Source organism: Ranitomeya variabilis, chromosome 1 (assembly GCF_051348905.1).
Source record: "Ranitomeya variabilis isolate aRanVar5 chromosome 1, aRanVar5.hap1, whole genome shotgun sequence".
Taxonomy (NCBI): Eukaryota; Metazoa; Chordata; class Amphibia; order Anura; family Dendrobatidae; genus Ranitomeya; species Ranitomeya variabilis.
This window is the reverse complement of record NC_135232.1, coordinates 108,624,915-108,640,917: the sequence shown is the minus strand read 5'-3', so window position 1 is coordinate 108,640,917 and position 16,003 is coordinate 108,624,915. Positions and strand designations below refer to the sequence as shown.

Sequence of the window (16,003 nt, the reverse complement as noted above, 5' to 3'; positions counted from 1 at the left end):
ATTCTGCAGTATAGCTCCCCTTTTTAATTTTGTTCTTATAAATTTTTGTTGAAATAAAGATTTTGTCTATTTGTTTTGTATGGGAACAGTCCTTTGTAGGTTTTCTCTTGCTGTTTTATTATGCTTAGAGCCATTCTATTTCAGCATTTACCAAATAAAGAAAGAATTGTTTTTATCTCATCCTAGAGCTGGAGCATATTCTTCTCTAAGGCTACGTTCACATTTGCGGTCGGCGCCGCAGCATCGGGCGCCGCAGCGTCGCCGCATGCGTCATGCGCCCCTATATTTAACATGGGGGCGCATGGACATGCGTCGCACTTGCGGTTTGCGCCGCATGCGTCCCTGCGGCGCCCGCGTCCGGGCGCAGAGGACGCAGCAAGTTGCATTTTTGCTGCGTCCAAAATCAATGAAAAAAAGGACGCATGCGGCGCAAAACGCAGCGTTGTGCATGCGTTTTGCTGCGTTTTTGTTTGTGTTGTGCGTTGCGGTGCCGACGCTGCGGCGCACAACGCAAATGTGAACGTAGCCTAATGTTGTTACTCGTATATTATGTTCGAGTCTCTGTAAGCAGCATAGGCCTGCCCTGGGCAACAAGGATTACCTGCGGACAGCATGGATCGCCTATGGGCAGAATGGATCATCTGTGAGCAGCATGGATCGCCTGAGGGCAGCATGTACGAACTGTGGGTAGAATGGATCGCCTATGGGCAGAATGGATCATCTGTGAGCAGCATATACTGGCTGTGGGCAGCATGGATCGCCTGAGGGCAGCATGTACGAACTGTGGGCAGAATGGATCACCTGCAGGCTGCATGGATCGGCTGCAGGCAACATGGATCGCCTGAGGGCAGCGTGTACCGGAAGTGGGCGTGTACCGGGAGTGGGCAGCATGTACCGGGTGTGGGCAGCATGTACCGGGTGTGGGCAGCATGTACCGGGTGTGGGCAGCATGGATCGCCTGTCGGCAGCACGTACCGGCTGTGGGTAGCATGGAATGCCAACGGGCAGCATGTACCGGGTGTGAGCAGCCTGGATTGCCTGCGGGCAGCATGTACCAACTGTGGGCAGAATGGATCGCCTGCAGGCTGCATGGATCAGCTGCGGGCAACATGGATCGCCTGCGGGCAGTGTGAATCGCCTGTGGGCAGCATGGGTCACCTGTGGGTAGCTTGTACCGGCTGCGGGCAGCATGGATTGCCTGCGGGCAGCATGTACTGGGTGTGAGCAGCATGGATCGCCTGCGGGCAGCATGGATGGCCTGCGGGCAGCATGTACCGCCTGTAACGCGGAAAGAAAAAAGATGACAAATGGTCACACACAATAAATAGAAATACTATAAACTTTATTAATAGCATACCACAATATTAAAACCAGGTGAAAGGAGGGAAGGTAGTAACAGCACAAAAACCTCTGTTATAGAGTTAACAGGAAGGGTGCCACCAGGAATACCAGTCCTACAGGCTTATACATTATCAGAGTAGAAAAAATAAGCAAAAATAGGAAACAAATAGTAAAAAACTAAATAAACAAAAATAATAATTTGATCCTACTGCAGTCAGGAATACCAAGCCAAATAACAACAGTTCACATATAAGATAGGTAAATACAAGAACCGCTATAGTGCTAACCTAATTGAAGTCCCATAGCCTATCAAACAAACATAGTAGATATTATTGGAGCAAGGTACCCACCGCACAGAGGACTGTAGTACTGGAGGCACGCTTCCACCCCAACGCGCGTTTCGGCGATCACACCTTCATCAGGCTGATGAAGGTGTGATCGCCGAAACGCGCGTTGGGGTGGAAGCGTGCCTCCAGTACTACAGTCCTCTGTGCGGTGGGTACCTTGCTCCAATAATATCTACTATGTTTGTTTGATAGGCTATGGGACTTCAATTAGGTTAGCACTATAGCGGTTCTTGTATTTACCTATCTTATATGTGAACTGTTGTTATTTGGCTTGGTATTCCTGACTGCAGTAGGATCAAATTATTATTTTTGTTTATTTAGTTTTTTACTATTTGTTTCCTATTTTTGCTTATTTTTTCTACTCTGATAATGTATAAGCCTGTAGGACTGGTATTCCTGGTGGCACCCTTCCTGTTAACTCTATAACAGAGGTTTTTGTGCTGTTACTACCTTCCCTCCTTTCACCTGGTTTTAATATTGTGGTATGCTATTAATAAAGTTTATAGTATTTCTATTTATTGTGTGTGACCATTTGTCATCTTTTTTCTTTCCGCGTTATGTGCTTATCGTGATGATAGGTCTTGTTGGTCCTTTTCACCTATGGTACAGATTTTTGTCATATTATGAGTTACCATGGTGTTTAGTCATATAAGTTGTTATTCATGTACCGCCTGTAAGTAGCATGGATGGCCTGCGGGCAGCATGTACCGACTGTAAGCAGCATGGATCGCCTGCGGGCAGCATGTACCGACTGTAAGCAACATGGATCGCCTGCGGGCAGCATGTACCGACTGTAAGTAGCATGGATCGCCTGCGGGCAGCATGTACCGACTGTAAGCAGCATGGATCGCCAGCGGGCAGCATGTACCGACTGTAAGCAGCATGGATCGCCAGCGGGCATGTACCGACTGTAAGCAGCATGGATCGCCTGCGAGCTGCATGTACCGACTGTAAGCAGCATGGATCGCCTGCGGGCAGCATGTACCGGGTGTGAGCAGCATAGATCGGCTGGATTCTCTGTCAGGCTACTGAGGCTAGTGTGTACTTGGCCACTAGCTGCTACTGTTATAATAACAGTGGGGACTCAATGTCATTGGGTCCATATCTGCCTCATTCCTGTCTGTGAGGGATAATGCAGATAGATCGCTGTGCTCCATGTTGTGCTCCATAAAGGCTAGAAGCAAGGAGTTCCCACAAACAGCACTGTACTCACTACGTCCTGGCACATAGGCCCTGCTCGGCGGGATGTGCCGTCCTACACAGTACAGACCACCCGCTGCCGGCGGTAACTGACAGAATCGCCTCAGAGAGAAGCCGCAGGGATGATTCCAGGCTGCAACACTCTGATTGGCTAAGAGCACATGATAGTCACCAATCAAAATCCGGGATGTGGACTCCGCGGTCTGTGGCGCCTCGTGTGTTACCAGTGTCCGGTGTCCATGTAGTACGAAGCTGTGTGACGAAAAATGGCGGGAACAGGCCTGCAGTGCACTAACGGCTCATCCTGCTGCGTGTAGTACCTCAGTGACTGCGACTCCTGCGTGTGAGATAGGATGCAGCAGTCCCTGAGGGCTAATACGTGAGGAGCAGATGTGTTCCTACTGGTGCAGCCGCTCTTCCTACATACATCAGTGCAGATAAGATGTGAAATAAAAGGGGAAGAGTAAAAGGAAACCTGTAATCACATGTAGGAACTGTGCCTCATAATGGCGTCAGTCTCAGTGCAGTGTCCACATAGTGCAGCCTACTAATGCCCATATAATGCCTCACCAGTGTCACAATGCTGCCAGACTCCACAGTCATATATAGAGCTCTCACCACCTACACTGGTCCGCTCTCTAAGGCTACGTTCACATTAGCGTTAAGCTAATGTGCGTCGGGTTTGCGTCGGCGACGCAGCGGCGACGCATGCGTCATGCGCCCCTATACTTAACATGGGGGACGCATGCGTTTTTTTTTTTGCGTTGTGCGACACATGCGTCTTTTTTGCCGCAAGCGTCGGACCAAGAAAACGCAACAAGTTGCATTTTTCTTGCGTCCGATTTTCGGCAAAAACCGACGCATGCGTCGCAAAACGCAGCGTTTTTGCGTGCGTTTTGACGCGTTTTTGCGTGCGTTGTGCGTTGCGTCGCCGACGCAACGGCGCACAACGCTAGTGTGAACGTAGCCCAAGCTCACACTCGCCGACTCTGTAAGCTCACACTGACACGCTCCCAAGCTCTGTAAGCTCACACTGTGACACAATCACCCACTCTGTAAGCCTACACTCTGACACACCCGGTCTGTAAGGGTATGTGTCCACGTTCAGGTTTGCTTCAGGCTTTGGTCAGGATTTTATGCAGGTAAAATCCTGACCAAAAATCACCTGAGGTCACTGGCAGGTCACCTGCGGTGTTCCTGCGTGTTTTGCTCATTGTAGCAACATGCTGCGTTCTGAAAAAATGCAACGCATGTGCGTTTTTTAATGCACAGGGGAGACGGGATTTCATTAAATCCCCTCCACTATGCTGTAACATCTGGACGCTGCGTTTTTGACGCTGCAGCTCAGCGCTGCGTCAAAAACGCAGCGTTTCCTGAACGTGGACACATACCCTAAGCCTACACTCTGATACACTCACACGCACTGTAATCCTACACTCTGATACACACACCTCGCTCTGTAAGCCTACACTCTGACACACCCGCTTTGTAAGCCTACACTCTGATACACTCTCCCGCTCTGTAAGCCTACACTCTGATACACACACACTCTGTAAGCCTACACTCTGATACACTCTCCCGCTCTGAAAGCCTACACTCTGACACACCCGCTCTGTAAGCTCACTACTGACACACTCACCTGCTCTGTAAGCCTACACTCTGATACACTCATCCGCTCTGTAAGCCTACACTCTGACACACTCGCCAACTCTGTAAGCTCACTGTCTGACACACCCGCTCTGTAAGCCTACACGCTGATACACTCATCCGCTCTGTAAGCCTACACTCTGACACACTCGCCAACTCTGTAAGCTCACTGTCTGACACACTCACCCGCTCTGTAAGCCTACACGCTGATACACTCACCCGCTCTGTAAGCCTACACTCTGACACATTTTCTAGCTCCGTAAGCTCATTGTTTGACACACTCGCCCGCTCTATAAGCTTACACTGACATACTCGCCCATTCTGTTAGGCTATGTGCGCATGTTGCGTATCTGTAAGCCTATACACTCTGATACACTCTCCCTCTCTGTAAGCCTACACTCTCTGATACACTCTCCCGCTCTGTAAGCCTACACTGTGATACGCTCATCCGCTCTGTAAGCCTACACTCTGATACACTCTCCCGCTCTGTAAGCCTACACTCTGATACACTCACCTGCTCTGTAAGCCTACACTCTGATACACTCACCCCCTCTGTAAGCCTACACTCTGATAAACACATCCACTCTGTAAGCCTACACTGTGATACACTCACCCGCTCTGTAAGCCTACACTCTGATACACTTACCCGCTCTGTAAGCCTACCCTCTGATACACTCTCCCGCTCTGTAAGCCTACACTGATACACTCACCCGCTCTGTAAGCCTACACTCTGATACTCACCCGCTCTGTAAGCCTATACTCTGATACACTCTCCCACACTGTAAGCCTACACTTTGATACACTCCCGCACTGTAAGCCTGCACTCTGACACATTCACCCGCTCTGTAAGCCTACACTCTGCTCTGTAAGCCTACACTCATACACTCAACCGCTCTATAAGCCTATAAGCCTACACTCTGATACACTCACCCGCTCTGTAACCCTACACTCTGATAGTCTCCCGCTCTGTAAGCCTACACTCTCTGATACACTCTCCCGCTATGTAAGCCTATATACTCTGATACACTCACCCGCTCTGTAAGCCTACACTCTGACATACCCGCTCTGTAAGCCTACACTCTGATACACTTACCCGCTCTGTAAGCCTACCCTCTGATACACACCCGCTCTGTAAGCCTACACTCTGATACACTCACCCGTTCTGTAAGCCTACACTCTGATACACTCTCCCGCACTGTAAGCCTACACTCTGATACACTCTCCCGCACTGTAAGCCTACACTCTGACACACTCACCCGCTCTGTAAGCCTACACTCTGACACACTCACCCGCTCTGTAAGCTCACAGTCTGACACACTCACCCGTTCTGTAAGCCTACACTCTGATATACTCTCCCGCTCTGTAAGCCTTCTCTGATACACACACTCACACTGTAAGCCTACTCTAATACACTCTCCCGCTCTGTAAGCCTACACTCTGACACACTCACCCGCTCTGTAAGCCTACACTCTGACACACTTGCCCACTCTGTAAGCTCACTGTCTAACACACTCACCCGCTCTGTAAGCCTACGCTCTGATAAACTCACCCGCTCTGTAAGCCTACACTCTGACACATTTTCTCGCTCTGCAAGCTCATTGTTTGACACACTCACCCACTCTATAAGCTCACACTGACATACTCGCCCATTCTGTTAGGCTATGTGGGCACGTTGTGTATTTGATTGCAGAAATTTCTGCAAGGTTTCTGCATCTCTTGGCAGAAAAACGCAGCTGAAAATAGGCGCATTTTGTATGCCTTTTTTATGCGTTTTTGCATGCATTTTTGGAAATTCATAGAGCTAAATAAAGCTATATTATTTAAAAAAATTAATAATTGTGATGTCATTTCCTTGTTCAACCTCTAAAGCCGGATACTCTCATTAATCTAATATATAAAGCTGAATGTGTGTATGTGTGTATGTCCGGGATTGGTATCTGAACCGTCGCAGCTACAGCCACAAAATTTTGCACAGTCACACGTCTGGACCCCGAGAGAGTCATAGGCTATGTTGTGAGGTGAAATTTTAACCCCGTGCTTTCCAATTCACCAAACAATTTTGCCCCTATCTACATAATGGGGAAAAAGTGAAAGGAAAAGTGTTGGAGGCGTCGCAGCTACAGGCACAAAATTTTGCACAGTCACACGTCTGGACCCCGAGAGCGTCAAAGCTATGTTGTGAGGTGAAATTTTTAACCCCGCGCTTTCCAATTCACCAAACAATTTTGCCCCTATCTACATAATGGGGAAAAAGTGAAAGGAAAAGTGTTGGAGGCGTCGCAGCTACAGGCACAAAATTTTGCACAGTCACACGTCTGGACCCCGAGAGCGTCAAAGCTATGTTGTGAGGTGAAATTTTAACCCCGCGCTTTCCAATTCACCAAACAATTTTGCCCCTATCTACATAATGGGGAAAAAATGAAAGGAAAAGTGTTGGAGGCAAATTAACAGCTGCCAGATGTGAACAAGGGGGACTTAAAGAATGAGAGCGATGGCGCCAAAGAGTATATACTGTACAGTTGCTAAGGTGGGGCCCCGACATGGGATAATCACCACACCACCACGGGGATATGAACACACACACAAAATGCGCCACACACTACCACGTGCTCGAACACATATACCACCCTCAGCGCACATTTCACCACACATACACCAACCTCGCCACATAAAAGTCGAAACACAAAAGTCGCCGCTCAAAACTCGCCACGCGCAAAACTCTCCACATGCAAAACTCGCCACACGTGCAAAACTCACCTCATGGAAAACTCGCCACACGCAAAACTTGCACACGCGGAAAAATTGCCACATGCACAAAAGTTGCAACACATGCAAAAGTTGCCTCACACAAAACTTGCACATACTCAAAAGGCACCACACATAAAACTCGCCACGCACAAAACTCGCCATGCGCAAAACTTGCTGCACACAACTTGCTACACTAACCTGTCACATGCAACTCGACACACAAAAAGTTGCTACACGCATGTCGCCACACAAAACTCATCTCACAAAAGTCGCTACATGCATGTCGCCACACGCAACTCAACACACACAACTTGACACACGAAACTCGCCCTAAAACACACACAAGTCTGGTATTATCCTTCAAAAATAAAAATCTGATTAATAAGCAGACAAACTACAAGAGCAACAAATGTACCATATAGGAATCCGGCAGCTGTCAGTCACATGACCAGTCTATTATGTGTATGTGTGAGCTAATATATACTGCCAGGGGGTGGGCTTACTGTTGGCTGGGGATTTATCAGGCTGCCAATTTAGCTTACAAATACTGAGGTAAAAATACTGACCAAATAACGTGTGAACGAGGTCTAATACAGGAGGAGATGACATACAGATATATACTATATACAGGAGGAGATGACACACAGGTATATACTATTTACAGGGGAGATGACACACAGGTATATACTATATACAGGAGGAGATGACACACAGATATATACTATATACAGAAGAGATGACACAGGTATATACTATATAGAGGAGATGACATACAGGTACATACTACATACAGGAGGAGATGACATACAGGTATATACTATATACAGGAGGAGATGACACACAGGTATATACTATATACAGGAGCAGATTACCTACAGGTATATAGTATATACAGGAGGAGATGACATACAGGTATATGCTATGTATAGGAGGAGATGACATACAGGTATATACTATATACAGGAGGAGATGACACACAGATATATACTATATATAGGTGAGATGACACACAGGTATATACTATATACAGGAGATGACACACAGGTATATACTATATACAGGAGCAGATTACCTACAGGTATATAGTATATACAGGAGGAGATGACATACAGGTATATGCTATGTATAGGAGGAGATGACATACAGGTATATACTATATACAGGAGGAGATGACACACAGATATATACTATATATAGGTGAGATGACACACAGGTATATACTATATACAGGAGGAGATTACATACAGGTATATACTATATATAGGAGGAGATGACATACAGGTATATACTATATACAGGGGAGATGACACACAGCAGGTATATACTATATACAGGGGAGATGACCTACAGGTATATACTATATACAGGAGATGACATACAGGTGTATACTATATATAAGGGAGATGACAAACATGTATATACTGAGGTGAAAATGAGAGGTGTGAGGTGAAAATGAAAAGGTGTGAGTGCAAAATGAGAGGAGTGAGGGAAAATAGTGGAGTGATCGGAAAATGACAGATGTGAGGTCGAAATGACAAGTGTTAGGGGGGAATGAGAGGAGTGAGGGGAAAAATAAGAGGAGTGAGGGGGAAAATGAGAGGTGTGAGGGAGAAAATGAGAGATGTGAGGGGGAAAATGAAAGATGTGATGGGGGAAAATGAGAGGCGTGATGGGAAAATAAGAGAAGTGAGGTGCTATAACTAACCACAGATATTTACTATGCCCAGGCAACGCCGGGCTCTTCAGCTAGTATTAAATAAAGACACACACACAAGCCGGGGTCACACGTGCGAGTGTGATGCGAGAAACTTGCACAAGTCTCTTGCATCAATACCTTAGGCCACAAACACACGCACCAGCCTATGTAGGAGCATTAACATAATTAACCTACATATGCTGTAACAAAAAAGCAATTTGCGTGAAATGCAATATCTGTTTATTTAAAAAAAAATGTGTGGGCTCCCGCATAATTTTCATAACCAGCAGAGGGAAAGCCGACGGCTGAGGGCTGTTGTCAATATTCTGGGAAGGAGAAAATTGCCAAAGGTTCCCAGGCTATCAATGTCAGCTCACAGATGTTTGCTTAGCCTTTACTGGCTAGTTTACAGGGGATCCCCAGACAAAAATTGACATGGAGTCCCCCTATAAAATCGAACCAGCAAAGGCTAGGCAGACAGCTTCGGGCTGATATTAATACAATGAAAATGGGCCATGGATAGTGGCACCCCCCCCCCCCCAGGCTAAAAACATCAGCTCTCAGCCGCCCCAGAAATGGCGCATCTTATACATGCGCCAATTCTGGCACTTAGCCTCGCTCTTCCCACTTGCCCCGGCAAGTGGGATTCATATTTGTGGGGTTGATGTCACCTTTCTATTGTCAAGTGACATCAAGCCCACAGGTTAGTAATGGAGAGGCATCTATAAGACACCTATCCATCACTAATCCTATAGTTACATGGTAAATAAAGATACGGCCAGAATAAAGTCCTTTATTTCAAATAATAACAGACTCCTTTATTGAATCTAAATTTACCATACTTACTGAACACCTAATCCCCGATGCTCTCTTCTCCTGCAAACAATCAAAAAATAATAAACCAGCATACAGTTCTGGAAAAAACCTCATTGAAAACCTCTGGAATGTAATCAAGATGATGACTCATAGTCACAAGCCATCAAAGTAGAACTGCTTAAATTTTTATGCCAGAAGCTGTGTGAAATACTGGTGGAAACATGCCAAGACGCATGAAAGCTGTGATTAAAAATCATGGTTAGGGTACTGTCACACTCTGCAACTTTCCAACGATCACGACCAGCGATACGACCTGGCCGTGATCGTTGGAAAGTCGTTGTGTGGTCGCTGGAGAGCTGTCACACAGACCGCTCTCCAGCGACCAAAGATGCCGAAGGCCCCGGGTAACCAGGGTAAACATCGGGTTGCTAAGCGCAGGGCCGCGCTTAGTAACCCGATGTTTACCCTGGTTACCATCATAAAAGTAAAAAAAAAAAAAACGTACATACTCACATACCGGTGTCCGTCAGGTCCCTTGCAGTCTGCTTCCCGCTCTGACTGAGTGCCGCCGTAAAGTGAAAGCAGATCACAGCGGTGACGTCACCGCTGTGCTCTGCTCTTACATTCCGGCCGGCAGTCAGTCAGAGCGGGAAGCAGACTGCAAGGGACCTGACGGACACCGGTATGTGAGTATGTACGTTTTTTTTTTTTTACTTTTACGATGGTAACCAGGGTAAACATCGGGTTACTAAGCGCAGCCCTGCGCTTAGTAACCCGATGTTTACCCTGGTTACAAGCGAACGCATCGTTGGATCGGTGTCACACACACCGATTCAGCGATGACAGCGGGAGATCCAGCGACGAAAGAAAGTTCCAAACGATCTGCTACGACGTACGATTCTCAGCAGGGTCCCTGATCGCTGCTGCGTGTCAGACACACCGATATCGTATGGATATCGCTGGAACGTCACGGATCGTACCGTCGTAGCGACAGAAGTGCCACTGTGTGACAGTACCCTTATTCCACAAAATATTGATTTCTGAACTCTTCCTGAGTTAAAACATTAGTATTGTTGTTTCGAAATGACTATGAACTTTTTTTTTGCATTATTTGAGGTCTGAAAGCACTGTGTTTTTTTTAAATTTTGACCATTTTTCTTTGTCAGAAAAAAAATACAAAATTTATTGCTTGGAACTTTGGAGACATGTTGTCAGAAGTTTATAGAATAAAAGAACAATTTACATTTTACTCAAAAATATAGTTATGAAGAGAAAAATCAGACAAACTGAACATATTGCAGTGGTCTCTTAATTTTTGCCAGAGATGTATAATACTATCCTGTCCCACGTAGTCCATTTAATACCGAGTGTCCCACAGCGATCTCATGTGTAGTACAGTCAGATGTGACTGCTCCACCCAGCCTCCGGCGATACACTGGCAGGAGGTAATCGCTCCCGCTTCTGTCATGAAAGATCAACGGAGTTCATCAGCTGATCAGCTCCGGTGCTCGCACTCACGGCACTACCGCTGTGTGAGAACTTTACAGCGGTGCCGTGAGAGCACCGGAGCTGATCAGCTGAAGAACTCCGGTGAACTCTCACGGTGGCTCAGTGATACAATGCGGGAGCGATTACCTCCTGTCAGTGTATCGCCGGCGGCCGGGTAGAGCGGTCACATCTCCCGATGTGACTGTTCTAGACATGCGATCGCCATGGGATACTCGGTATTATATGGACTACAGCGGAAGGGTAAGTATATGTTGGTTTATTATTTTTGTTATTTTTGATTGTTTGCAGGAGACAAGGGCGTCGGGGATTAGGTGTTCGGTGAGTATGTATTTTGTATGTGAATATGTAAATGTTTTCTACAACTGAACATAGGCGCCAGATGATGAGACTATTCTCCCATCATCAGCTCATGCTGTCTCTGTTATATGTGACAAAACACGTAGCTGGATGGGAGTAGTAGTCCCATCAGACGATGCCTGGGTACACACGTCGCATAGGTACACACACTCAGACATACAGACACACACAGACAGACACATATACATATTCTCCGCCCACACACACATTCTCCGCCCACACACTCTTCCTCCTTCTGACATCATTTCCCTTGACAAATCGCATTTGCAAATGTTTTTGCTGCAGATATGACTAACTCAATTAAAGTCAATGAGTCAAAAATGCTGCAGAAACACAAAAAGAATTGACATGCTGCAGAAAATAAAACGCTGGAAATACAGACGGAAATTTACTGATCATGTGCACAACACTTTAGGATTTTCATTGAAATACCTTGCCTTAGTATTCCATTGTGTTTTTGGAGCATTAACATGCATAAAAAAACGCCACAAAAAAGCATCAAAAACGCACTGTGTGCACATAGGCTAAGCTCACACACTGACATACTTGCCCACTCTGTAAGCTCACAAACTGACATACTCGCCCACTCTGTAAGCTCACACCCTGACATACTCGCCCACTGTAAGCTCACACACTGACATACTCGCCCACGCTGCAAGCTCACACATTGACATACTCGCCCACTCTTTAAGCTCACAGACTGACATACTCACCCACTCTGTAAGATCACACATTGACATACTCACCCACTCTGTACTGTAAGCTCACACACTGACATACTCACCCACTCTGTAAGCTCACAGACTGACATATTCGCCCACTCTGTAAGCTCACACACTGACATATTCGGCCGCTCTGATGCACTTGCCCGCTTTGTAAGCTCACAGTTTCACACACTCGCCAACTCTGTAAGCTCACTCTCTGACATACTCACCCACTCTGTACTGTAAGCTCACACACTGACATGCTCACCCGCTATGTAAGTTCACACACTGACATACTCGCCCACTCTGTAAGCTCACACACTGACATATTTGGCCGCTCTGATGCACTTGCCCGCTGTGTAAGATCACAGTTTCACACACTCGCCAACTCTGTAAGCTCACTCTCTGACACTCTTCCGCTCTGTAAGCTCACACTGACACTCGCCCACACTGTATGCTTATCCTGACATACTCACCTGCTCGGTAAGCCTACACTCTGACATACTCACCTGCTCTGCAAGCTCACACACTGACATACTCGCCTGCTCTGTGAGCCTACACTCTGACACACACACCCGCTCTGTAAGCTCACACTCTGACAAACTCGCCCGATCTGTAAGCCCACACTTTGACACACTTGCCCACTCTGTAAGCTCACAATCTGACATACTCGCCCGCTCTGAAGTCCACACTGTGACACACTCGCTCGCTCTGTAAGCTCACACTCTGACACCCGCCCGCTCTGTAAGCTCACACGCTGACATACTCACCCGCTTTGTAGGCTCACACACTGACATACTCGTCCTTTCTGTAAAGCTACAGTCTGACAAACTTGGGGCAGGCACCATCACCCACCAGAAGTAACCTTTGTACCACCTTGATTTTCTCTTGTAGATCTTCACGCTTTAGAATTTTTTTTCAGTAGAATTTTTTTTTTTTTTCTTGTATGTATCATCAAGTGAAGTGTGTTATCTTACTACACTCCGGGTACAACCTCTTTGTAACATGCGGCGGACGTTTGGTGCCAATTTTTTGGTTTCCCACTTTTTAATAACCTTGTCTGTCTTTTTGTTAATAAAATTGTGTATTTTTTATTATGATTGGTTCTTTTGAACGTTTTTTCTCTTTCTGACTTTACTCTGACAAATTTGCCAGCTCTCTAAGTTCACACACTGACATACTCACCTGCTGTCACAGGTTTACTGTGACAGAGAGGAGCCATAAGACTGCAGCGTCTCATTGCTTCTACTCCTGCACTTCACCTTCAAATTAAACGGTACAGTAAGCCTACACTCACAGTCTGACATACATGCCCGTTCTGTAAACCGACAGTCTGACACTCGCCCTCTCTGTAAGCCCACAGTGTAGCGCCCCCACTGCCGCAGGGCCGAGGGGTACCCGGTACCGGGCCTCTGAGTCTCTGCTCTGGGGTTGTCACGGTGGCTAGGCCCGGTCCGTGACCCTGCTGAGGGGCGTACAGTAAATGATATGATGAATGTGGATGTGGTGGTGCGGTGCAGTAAATAACGAGGACACCAGGTTGCAGTCTCTTTACCTCTTTACTGAAGATCTCTGAGTCCTCAGTCCGGAGTCCAGATAACCAGGCTTCGCAAGTCCGGCCGGTCCAATGGCACCTCCAGAGTTCTCTTAACAGGTGGAAATCTGTGCCTTCCTTCTTGCGCTATGTGTTGCGGTCCTTCCCTGCTGTGCTTACGGAAAGTCCCCACAACTGTTGTGTCTGTTTCTAAGAACACTGTTTTTAAGAACACTGAGCCATCTCTATATGGCTCCTAGGAGGACTCACCACTAACCCCTACGGGTTCACTCCCTGTCCTCATTTTTCTATCAACATTATCAAACATTAAACTTCCATCATTACTTTTCTTACTAACAAACATGCAGGACGCTATGTCTACCCCTACGGGTCTGCTGCACCTTTCCAATAATTACCTTACTTAGAACACATTATTAAACATTTCCTTCTCTCAGCTAGTTAGTTACATTTAACTTTCACATGTAAGCATCATCATCACTTTCTTTTTGTCAAGTCATTATTGCTATCTATCTGTCTTAAAGCAATATAACAAGTGAACATCCCCTTTAAGAGAGGACCAAGTCTTTATGAGGTAGCATATCTTCTCAAGCTACCAGTCCGTACTCAGCAAAGGCTCCGGTACGGTATCTTCGCAAAGAGTCCTTCTTTAAGTAAAACCAGTAGGGAGCACCTTTAAGAAGGTGCAAACTATTTACAAGCAGTTTGTATCATGCACTGTTCATGATTGCGGCAGTTCTTGATAATGAGGAAAGGACATAGAAAATAAACAAAAATAAGAAACAATAGGGATCCTTTAAGAGTTAACCCTGGACGGGTTTAGCAGCAACGTAACAGAACAGTAACTATTTACATGTCATGAAATAGTAATATCTTACTCATTTTTCGGTAGCCCCCACCGAGGCTTCACCTGGCAGGTGGCCCTCTGCGGCCCAGGCAGGTCGGACTCCAAGTTCACTCCCGCGGTCAGGTGCACCCCGTGGGTTCGGGTCTTCTGCACGACCAGGTCGTGCGCTGCAATGAGGGTCTGTGTGGGTCGATGGATAATGCTGGCTGCAGCGGCGGCGGCAGCAGCGGCGAGCTCCTCCCCCTCAGTTCGGGATACCGCCAGAACGGCGGTGCAGCGCTGCATATCCCGGGCCCACCAGCTGCTCTCCTTCAGGTGCCGGCGATATGTGACCACATCCCCCGGTTTCAGGAAGGACTTGGCGCCATCTCCGCACAGGCAGGGCTCCACTTCGTCCCGGGTGATGCGAACTCTCAGGGCTGTCCCGATCTCCTGCACGAAGCCCTTTCCTGTCTGGGGCAGGTAAACAATCACGACGCCCCACTTCGGAAGGTAGCCCTCTAGCAGCTCACCTCGCGCCTCCCGCTCCACTTCTCGCTGGAACTCCGTGATCAGGTGGGTTCGATATTCCCCCCAGGGGAAGGGCCCGAGGTCATGCCCCCCCGGTGCATTGGTGCCAGACGGCGGAAACATCGGGGCGCCACTGGTCGCAGCAGTGGCCGGGTCGTGTGCAGAGGTGAGGTGGCCTCCCCGGGGGTCACGGCATTGGGTACCTTCACTCACGGTAGCTCCTCCGGCGCCGCTCTCCTCTCCTGCGGAAGGCGTACGAACCGGAGACCATTCAGGCACGGGATGCCCCATCGGCAGCTCCCAAGGATCCAAATCTTCCAGCGGGGGCATATCGGAATAATCCGCTGGTGACGGGAGTCGATGCGGGGCCATTCTTTTCTGCAGGCCTTCCCTGGTCCCCAGTTCCACCTCATCTGAGTCATAGTTTCGTTTCTTCGGTTTCCGCTCAGCATAGAAAATCAGGAGGCGGGTCTCGACTGCTGACGGACACGTCCTCAGGACACAGCAATATTTAGACTGGGCGGTCATTGTCTTTCGCGCTTCCCAGCTTGTCTCCGCCTACTCCACGCCCCTCTTCTTCTCCTGCGCTCTCCTCAGCGCTGTAATGGCGGCGGATTTTGGCGGTAAATGGCAGCACACAGTCCTTGCAATAAAGTACAGTCCAAGCACAATAAATCACAGTTCCAAGGCACACATGACCTGATTCTTCAGGCTTAAGTAGATCCTGTT

General features: G+C 47.5%; 1 protein-coding gene across 1 annotated transcript in view; it reads right to left on the bottom strand.

Moving 5' to 3' along the window:
* The window catches only part of ANKRD31 (ankyrin repeat domain 31), a 300,863-nt gene extending 297,684 nt beyond the window's left edge, over positions 1 to 3,179 (bottom strand). Inside the window, exon 1 of the mRNA XM_077287427.1 lies at positions 3,061 to 3,179. The gene's annotated coding sequence lies outside the window, so the exon portion shown is untranslated. The remainder of the gene's footprint in view (positions 1 to 3,060) is intronic.
* Between the last annotated feature and the right edge of the window lie 12,824 nt (positions 3,180 to 16,003).